At 42.8% G+C, this 9,491-nt stretch overlaps 1 long non-coding RNA gene across 1 annotated transcript; it reads right to left on the bottom strand.

Annotated features, from left to right (window-relative positions):
• Positions 1-6,961: 6,961 nt before the first annotated feature.
• LOC143122591 (uncharacterized) lies at positions 6,962-7,835 on the bottom strand. Its single transcript, XR_012986732.1, has 3 exons — positions 7,678-7,835; positions 7,517-7,596; positions 6,962-7,428 (listed from the first exon to the last, which is right to left on the bottom strand). It is a non-coding gene; the product is annotated as an uncharacterized LOC143122591 (long non-coding RNA).
• Between the last annotated feature and the right edge of the window lie 1,656 nt (positions 7,836-9,491).

The following is a 9,491-nucleotide window of genomic DNA, read 5'->3' as shown; positions in this document are numbered from 1 at the left end:
GCTGCGCCAGCTGTACTCGTCCGGAAGAAGGACGGCTCGTGGCGGTTCTGTGTTGACTACAGGCGCCTCAACCAGGTAACCAGGAAAGACTCCTACCCGCTTCCCCGTAACCGCATAGCAAAACTTATCATCCATCCGCCATCCATCCACACCAACGTTTTTTGACCAATTTTCAAACCCGCACCCGCCCGCCATCCGCTGGTTGTTTTAATGTATATGCGGTGCTGCTGACGTGAGGCTAGAAAGCTCTTGCCTGTTCTAGAAAGACTGATCCAATGCAGCAAATATATTAAAAGGCTAAAGTCCTACATTGGCTATGTTGTAGCCTATCCCCAGAATATCAGCAGCAAACTCAGTCTCTGTCTCGCAAAAGTCTCCAAATAAAAAGCACATCGGCCTGTAGCCTACAATTTTATCATTGTAATAAAAAACTCAATTTGGCACATCATTTCAACATGCTGCTATTTAGCCTACTAATTAATGCCTATCGACTTAATTTTTTGCAAAAAGAAAGAAATCCTTAATAAAATAACAAGTCATTCACATTATAGGCTACTTTACGCACTGTAACCCACAGCACAGCAGTGCAACGTGCATGTTCACATTTTTAGTAACAACCGCCAAACTTGCTTGCTTACACATCTAAGTTTTCCGACTATTTTTCTTACCTTCTTTTTTCCGCTGTGGATGTTACTGAGCTTGTAGAAGTTTTAGCTCTTACGTTCTGAACATCTCGCACTGCCATTGCCCGATGTCAGTTCTGAGCAGCGTTGGGAAGTAACTAAATACATGTATTCGGGATTACGTATTCAGAATACAAAATATGAGTAACTGTATTTAGTTACAGTTACATTTTCAATGAGTGGCATTCAGAATACAGTTACTTTGGCCATTTTAAGGGGTTACTTTTAGAATCCTTCTCATATGAAATTCTAATATTTCTGTGAGATGATCTTGTGCATTAACAAAATGTATAATGTTTCAGTTTATCCTATGAAGTTAAGTTGTGGGTTTTTGCTGACATTGCCTGTGGGTCTTAAAAACTGAAATAACAGCTTGATTCACAATTGATAAAATATAAAATAGCGCTTATGTAATCCAAGTATTTAGAATACGGTACTTAGATGGAGTAATGTAACGGAATATGTTACAAATTACATTTTAGGGCATGTATCCTGTATTATGTAACTGATTACATTTTAAAAGTATTCTTCCCAACACTGGTTCTGAGTCATATCACTCCATAATCTGTCTCCCTTTTAAATGCCTATTCCCTAAATGGTAGGCTACAATATGTGTTTTATATATAATATCGAAACAAAATAACCCAGTCAGTCTCATCTACGAGATGTTTAGGCCTCCTCCAATATTGGCAGCTGGGCTCATAGGTTGCAGATTTGCTTAGTGGCCTACCAAGGCTCTGCAACGAGACGCGACATGGGAGATGAATCATCGGTCAACTTGCACTGTAGCCTATTCTACTAATTTTTTTATTGCACACTAGAGAGGAAAACATGCTGGTAGGCTACGATAGGCTACTTAATTTAAACTTTGTTACCTTTCGTGTGTGTGTGTGTGTGCGTGCGTGAGGGGTTGCTCAGTGAAACATCGGAATACACCAATTCCGCAACACCGTCTCTGATAGATAAACAAAGCAGCATGCATAGAAGCAACTAGGCCAAACTGCCTGATGAAAATTTGACTATTTCAAAGTGTGCTCGTTTTTTTCGGATGTAGGTAACACAATTTAACAATGTATACGCTATATTTTTTTCATTTGATTGGTTCAACCGCCACCCGCCCGAATTTCATTAAAATATTATATTTCTTCACGTCATCCGCCCGATCCGCGGTTTAACCGCGGAGTCCGCGGCTGTAACCGCGAACCTCTACCGTGCAGCCTTCACCGGAAGTCACCGCCGCGACAGCGGGGCGCCCACAACACCAGCATCGCGTCCCAGCCAGGCTCATGGAGTGACGTAGGGTAAGACTTGAGTCAAGGGGACATGGACTAAGGGCCCGTCCCATTTCTCCCCCCTTAAAACTTCCACTTGGTTTTGATTGCCCTCAACATTAAAGCCCTCTCGACAAGGGAAGTGGAGGTGAAGATCTTTCCCTATAAATTGGGACACCACTAAATGCAAATTAGCGTAGCGAACGTGCTCACCTACGTCACGCGCAGCGCCGACGTGTCTACCGGTAGTAGCCTGCTACTATTTTCATTCAGGAAAATAGCCAATCCAGCAGTCGTTGTTGTGTGGGCTGTGCTGGTTTATCTACGTCTAGTTAATCAACAAAGATATTCGTGTTCATGTGAACGCCAGAACACCCACCTTAAATATTGACGAAACTACCCAGATCAGATATATAACGTTATTTGATGGTCAGACTCTCTCAAAGCACTCAGCAGATATCATGAACATCGTCAGATAGCTTCGTGAGATATTTTCTAATATTAGCGTTCAAAACTCAACAGTCCATCAGATGTGCATCCAGCTAACATATTCCAACATATTCCGAAATTTTAATATGCTTATTTGCGAAAATATATGAAAAATTTGGCCGGCTCGCTGAGCTCGCATGGTATCCAGGGTAATTTCATCTCCCACTTCGTTTTAAGCCTGCATCGGTCCTGGCTATGTTTTGAGGGTTGATTTTAAGGGCAAAATAGCACTTCCCCTTGCTCCCTATAGTAATGGGACACCCTAGCCCTACACGTGCACGCGCAAAAACGAGGGTTAGGGCAAAAATCTAGGGGTAGGGGAGGTATTGGGACGGGCCCTAAGTCTCGGGGGGCTGTGTAATGATCTGAGCCTAGCTGTTCATGACTGTGCTCCCATGATGCTGTGCGGTGTGTGTATGTGTGTAATGTTTATGTTCTAAACCAGGTGGGTTGACAACGTTGTATGTTCTGTCTGTGGTGTTTATGTTTGCAGCTGGTTACATTGTTCATAACTAGGGTTGATTGGTGTGTGTTTTAGATACAGCCTAAGATAGATGTTTAGTGCTGGAGCATAAGGGCCAGGTCTGGCCCGGAATTATGTGTTCGTGTGTTTTGGTGCATAACCAATAAAAACCATTCTGAGACAACCTTGCCGTTTGTTACAATACTATTTTTCCACATAATACAATCTGCATAATTTGAAAGCCTGGTCACTAACACTGCTAGCTTGTGTGGCTAGTTATTTTGCTTACTTACACTCTGCTTTATGAAAAAGCTTCATATGTCCCCTTTCTTCTTCTTGGGTGGCATAGCTGATCTACAAACCACAAAAAGGGGTTTGTATGTATGCTGAAGGGAAAAGGGAATATCAAAATGTTTCACTCTGGCCTCTGGGCTGGCCTATGTATTGACAGACAGCCCTGGTAACTTACCGTTGTCACACCAGCTCGCTTGACTACCAGTGCAAGAATAAAGCAAAGTGTGTGCAGCATGCGTGTCAGATAACCCTTCCCCCTCCCCCTCGGTTTTTCAGCCAATCAAATGACGACGTTTCTTGTACTGTCGTGCTGGCTGTCGGAATGATCAGCAGCACAAATGTGTTCGCTAAAATATTGGTGGGGACAATTTTGCCATCTTAAAATACTGGTTAGGACTAGGGATGTTAACCGGTAGCCGATTAATTAATTTTCTGCCGCCGGTTAAACAAAAAACAAACAAAAAAACACTATTTTTAAAGCTCCCGAATGCCAGCCAGCGTCTGTTATTACACTGCGCACACACGTGTTATTGGTGTTGTATTGTATGGGGCGATATGATCACTCAGTTTTTCTTTAGCTTAATGTAGGCCCTTGGCCTATTTCACACGGTGTTTATATGTTCATGTTTGCCGTTTTAAACATGTTTCAAGTTCAAGTTCACCGTTGAGTCTCTTGAAAATAAAAATACATTTAAAAATGTAGAAATGGTTCTGATCGTTATTACACCATTCTCACCCATTCTCACAATCATTTTGACGTGAGAAGTTAAGTGTTGCGTGTAGCCTATTGCCATCCTGACTGCAATATTGTGACAAACTTCACTGCTTGTTAGTGGCTGCGTGTTGATTATGGCATGATGATAATTGTAACAATGTAATGGCAAACGAAGACACAAAAGACTAACTTAGCATATGCCTACTTGTTGTGTTTTATTATTCATCTGTACTTAAATGGCATGACCACAGGAACTTTTTGCAAAGGATTTTGTGCAGCACGCTACAGAAGCTGTTGGCAATCGGTAAGTTTTTTTACGAAGACGTTGGTTAATATACTTTCCTGTAACACCACCAAATGTAGCGTTCTCTGTTTGTGACTTTGTAACGTGAGCTTTTTATAGCCCCAGCTCGGTGCCGCGTTGCATGGAAGGTCGACGTTGTGCGTAATGTGTGCCTGTGCGTGGGTGCGCAGGGAAAGCAATTATTTTTCTCCCCAAAACAAAACCCTTATTCCTCCACAAGTAGTGGACAATGATTGGGGAAATGTATAATACAAAGGGCACGAACTAACATTGTGTGATGGGAGCCTAACTATTCTAAAATGGGGGGATAACTTGTTTCACGGGCAGAGAAAGACGCGCGACAGGACACGGGTATCATAAATGGCAGTTATAGAATTTTCGGTGACCGACTTTAACCGGTTAATGAGGCTCAGTGGCCGGTTAAGATTTTTTTTAAATTTCGGACTAGTCATGAGCGTCCCACCCTAAATCTACGCCCCTGGGGCAATGGCATTACAGAAAGGTTCAACAGAACTCTTGGAGGCATGATAAGAGCTCTTCCTCCGAAGTGCAAGTCCAGGTGGCCACAGATGCTCCAAATGCTGACCTTCTGTTATAATTGCACGGTGCATGAGACAACTTTGCACCGCTTTGCACCGTTTTTCCTGATGTTCGGGCAGATCCCATGCTTGCCTGTCGATATCATGTTTCACCATGTTCTGCAGGACGCCAACGTTGTCAGTCACCATGAGTTTGTGCACCACCTAAAGAGGGACCTATCAGAAGTAGCGCGGATTGCCCAAAACAATGCAACGGGAGAACAAGACCGTCATGCCAAAGTCTACAACCGAAAGGTCCGAGGAATGCCATTGGCTGTGGGTGACCGCGTGTTGCTGGCTAATCGTGGTGAGAGAGGAAAGAGAAAAGTCGCGGACAGGTGGGACTCAACTCCTTTCGATGTGGTGTCTGTGAGATCTGCAGTCAATGTGTACCGAATCAGAGACGCTGTCACAGGGAAGGAAAAAGTTGTGCACAGAAACATGCTGCTACCTGTTGATTTCCTAACATTCCCTGGACAGGATGGGAATCTGGCATCTCTTGAGGAGTCACAGTCTAATAATTTGTGTGTCAGTGTTCAGAGTTCTATTGCAGCGGCTGATAAGGAGGACTCTCAGACGCAGCCCATGAACTGGCTCATGCAGTCGCCGGTCCGGGTGGAAGTGGAGAGTGAGAGTGTTCCTGAGGAAGACGGCGTTATCTGTAGATGCCTCCGGAGATGACCAGTCAGATGAACTGCAGGACAGTGTTCTTGATGTCTCTGTAACTGACCACATCACTCATGCACACACTGACAAGTCAGCAGACCCAGTACACGACATCACACACTTACCTGTTGATGGATCTGTTGCCACTCCACATCTAGATGACGTTAGACCAGAACAAGTTGTTTATGCGCATCCTCCTAACACACAAGCCCCTTCAGTTGTCACAAGATGTGGAGAAGTGTCAGGAATCCTAATAGGCTTATTTGTGAGATGTCAGACCAAAGATTGTTGGGGAATGCTGAACCTGTCATAGGGTCTGCATTTAGTTTCATTGCAGTGTCTATGGGGGTTTAGTATGTTCAATTAAACTGTTTTTTTTTGTTTTTGTTTTTTTTCTCATTGCCAATCTGATTTGTGATCTATTTCAGGACATTCTCTATACTATAAGGGCAAAGTTATGTACAACACTGTGAGATGTAGATGGCATCTCTGTTTCTCTGTTATAAGTATGGGTTTTGGTACCACCCTGTATTTACGCACTTGTTATAAAATAATTTATGAAATTGAGATTTTGGAGATCAGTGCTCGAGCTTTTTTTTCTCTTCTTTTCTTTCTGTCTGTCAGATTTTCATGCACGTTGCCTCATTTTAGCATAATTTAAGGGGGGTGTATGTAACGGAGTAAAAAGAGTTGCTAGTTAAATTATATTAAAATTGATGCACTACTAGAGGCAGGTTGATTTAGTGTGACAGTGGGATTCGCGTTGCGTTTACCCAGACTGGAGATTACGAGATACTGGGTAAGTCACGCAATTTGGGAGGTCTGGGATAAACAAAGTACATATGTCTCGTATTTTTTCATGTAATGTACTTATAATGATTTCAGTTAACTATTTGGAGTTCAGTTGATGATTTATGTGTCTTGTAAAGTCATGTTTTAGAGACTTGCAACGAAGCATATTTTCATGTGAACTAGCGTGCTAATTGTCACTTGCTTTACATGTTATTTAGATTGTTGTCCCGAGATCTATTTTCTTAACCCACAATTCCACACTGTCTTACTTTGTTCCAGGTAACTATTCTTATGTTGTGTAAATGGTTTCGTCATGTTATTCTCCATGTGCAAGCTGCCTTGTACATAGAGATGTAGCCTTATATGGATAAGCCTTATATGGATTGCGCTAGCTTAGCTATATTGCAGACCAGCAGACCTACCACAGTTTGGAGATTAGCCACATGTGCTCGAGTGCTGCGTTTGCAGTGATAAACATGTTCCTTATTTTGTTATTTCAATATAATGTAAAATGGATCAAGTAGTTTCACTCTTGTAATGCTGAAATGTACTGTATGTTGTGTAATTCAGCCTAAGGCTTATATCAGATATTCTAAAACTTAGCCACTATACGATCACACACAGTTTTATTTTGTTTCATAGATATATCATATACAATTGCAACTAGCACAAATACATTCAAGTATTTGTAGGCTATAGTGTTTACCCAGACTGGAGATTACGAGATACTGGATTGTTGTCCCGAGATCTATTTTCTGAACCCACAATTCCACACTGTCATACTTTGTTCCAGCAATAAAGAAACCTGATCCAAGTGGTTGTCCGTGGTGATGTGTAGATGTGTAACAGTAGAATGGAGTAACCCGTCACACAAGCACAAAGTAGACATACATACATATATACATACATACATTGGGACAAGGGCTAATGCTTCTAATCACTTTCCCCCAACAGTAAAATCAAAGGACTACAAACACTACACAACACACTCTGGAGGAGTAGGAACACAGTACAAGTATAAGACACAACAGTACTATAAAACCAGCAGCAGGAAACAGGGCGGCAGCATCAGGTGGCATCGGAGCAGCAAGCTTGAAGATGGTCAACCACAGGTTCTGGGTTCGCGGAAGTAGAGTTGTCCCCTGCGTGTGGAGGAGGGGCACGGCCACAGTTCTACACTGACAAACGAGCAGGGAATTAGGGACGCTAGCAGACAATGGGGCACAAACAAAACATTAACAAACACTCGGGGTGAGGTTACCTGAATTGGATACGAGGCTGCCTTAAGCAGAGGCTTGAATCAGAGCAAATTACCCACTGCTGAACCACGAGACAAACGTACTACAACGCAAAAGAGGGAGAGTAGATGTAGCGCAAATAATGTGCTGAAGTCACATCATAAAGATTTAAATAATCTCTTACCTCAGAATTGTTCCTCAAACATCCAACAGGACAGCACCAGCCCAAACAGCCTGCTGCTCCCACGCCACTACCACAAAGTAGGGTTCTCCACAACAGGTGGAGAATAGACCTCTGAAGTTCGCCTACAAAAAAGAACCAAAGATGGCTGCTTTTTTGTAGGCAAACTTCAGAGATCTATCGGGAGACATGCAGTCACCGGCCTAGATATAAGGTGGCAGGAAAAATATGGGCGGAGACCTATCCTGCTACACATGACTGCTGCTCTGGCATGTATGACCAACCAAATTGTTTCTGTCACTGCCTTCTTTCTCTATAAAACTAAAAATCCACTTGGCATTTGCCTCCTGATACACTGAAGAATCCTAGAATTTTTTTCTGAATCAATCACTCCAGCCACATCAACATAATGTTACGACAGTGGACAATTGTACTTTGCATGACATGTCAAGTCTTATCAACATGCCACACGAAAAACGGTGTCTATTTCGTTTTTAAACGGTAGTTGAAATTTAGCTTCAAGCAGATTGTTCTGAATCATCTTTGACAAAGTTGAGGATTTAAAATGGGAAGCCAAGACATAACACATCCATAACATAGGCTAATGTTATCATAACACATCAGTAAACTTGCAGGACCGCTACGCTGAGAAGCTGCACTTTCTAATGCATAGCCTACTATAACAAGTTTATCCTTACCGTAGCACCGTCGCGGTCAACGATGTTCATCCATTCATCGTCTGAAACTTCCATCAAATCCATCTTGCTAGGACTTAGCGAGTCACTAACGTTAGCTGACTGGTGGGAAGACCGCTAGCAAGCTTTCCCTCCTGGCTGATGATTGAAAACACAGAGCTATACACACAATAATCCTAAATAAAACGTTCTCCCCTACAGAAAAAAAAATCTGATGTACCTTACAAAATGAATGTAAAGCAAACTATGTTAATGAGTTACACAATTTATAATAAAACTCTAGTAAGGTCACTGAAGGCAACTGAAAAGTGAGAGGTGGTGTAGATAGCAAAGAGAGGGGGGCCCACCACCGTGGGGGACTCCTGTAGTGAAATAGTGACTGTCCAAGCCATGATACATTAAACGAGCGCCCTGTGAGGTAGGATTCAAACCAGGAGAGAGCAGAGCCCGAGATGCCCATGTTTGATGGTATAAAGAGAAGGATGAGATGGTTAACCATGTCAAATGCAGCTGATAAGTCAAGCAGAATGAGTAGTGATGACTGTGTGGTCGCCCTGGCTTCTTTTAAGGCTTCTGTCACAGACAACGGCTGTTTCGGTTGAGTGGCCACTCTTGAAACCAGATTGGTTTTGATCAAGAGGGTTGTTCTGTGAGAAGAATTCAGAGACCTTTTTGGAGACCGCACGTTCGATAGCTTTGGATATGAAGGGTAGAAGTGAGACAGGACGATAGTTCTCAACTTGAGCAGTGTTGAGAGAAGGTTTGTTTAGAAACTCAGGTGTTACCTGAGCCACTTTGACATTGCTGTGGGAAATGTGCTAGAGGTTAACGATTCATTGATCATGTGTGATAGCTGGTGTGATGGTCGAGCTAATGGACTGAAGTAAGTTTGTGGGTAGAGGGTCAAACGAGCTTGTAGTAGGACATGTCAGGAGTCTAGATACCTCACTCACACCCTCACTCCGCAAATGCAGAAAATGAAGTGCCAGCAACCGTCAAAGGTTGTGGAATTGCAATATCTGGCTCGGTTTCATCCTGCACAGACAAAGAGAGACATTTAGTAGGGCTGCTACATGTCATAGTGTTGGTGGTGCCCTTCAGCAGAAGACAGGTTGAGACTGG

The sequence above is a fragment of the Alosa pseudoharengus genome, unplaced genomic scaffold (genome assembly GCF_046254945.1).
Source record: "Alosa pseudoharengus isolate Yale_2024_CS ecotype anadromous, Long Island Sound unplaced genomic scaffold, YU_APseudo_1.1 YU_APseudo_1.1_scf_14, whole genome shotgun sequence".
In the NCBI taxonomy this organism is placed as follows: Eukaryota; Metazoa; Chordata; class Actinopteri; order Clupeiformes; family Clupeidae; genus Alosa; species Alosa pseudoharengus.
This window is presented reverse-complemented; position numbering and strand designations above follow the sequence as displayed.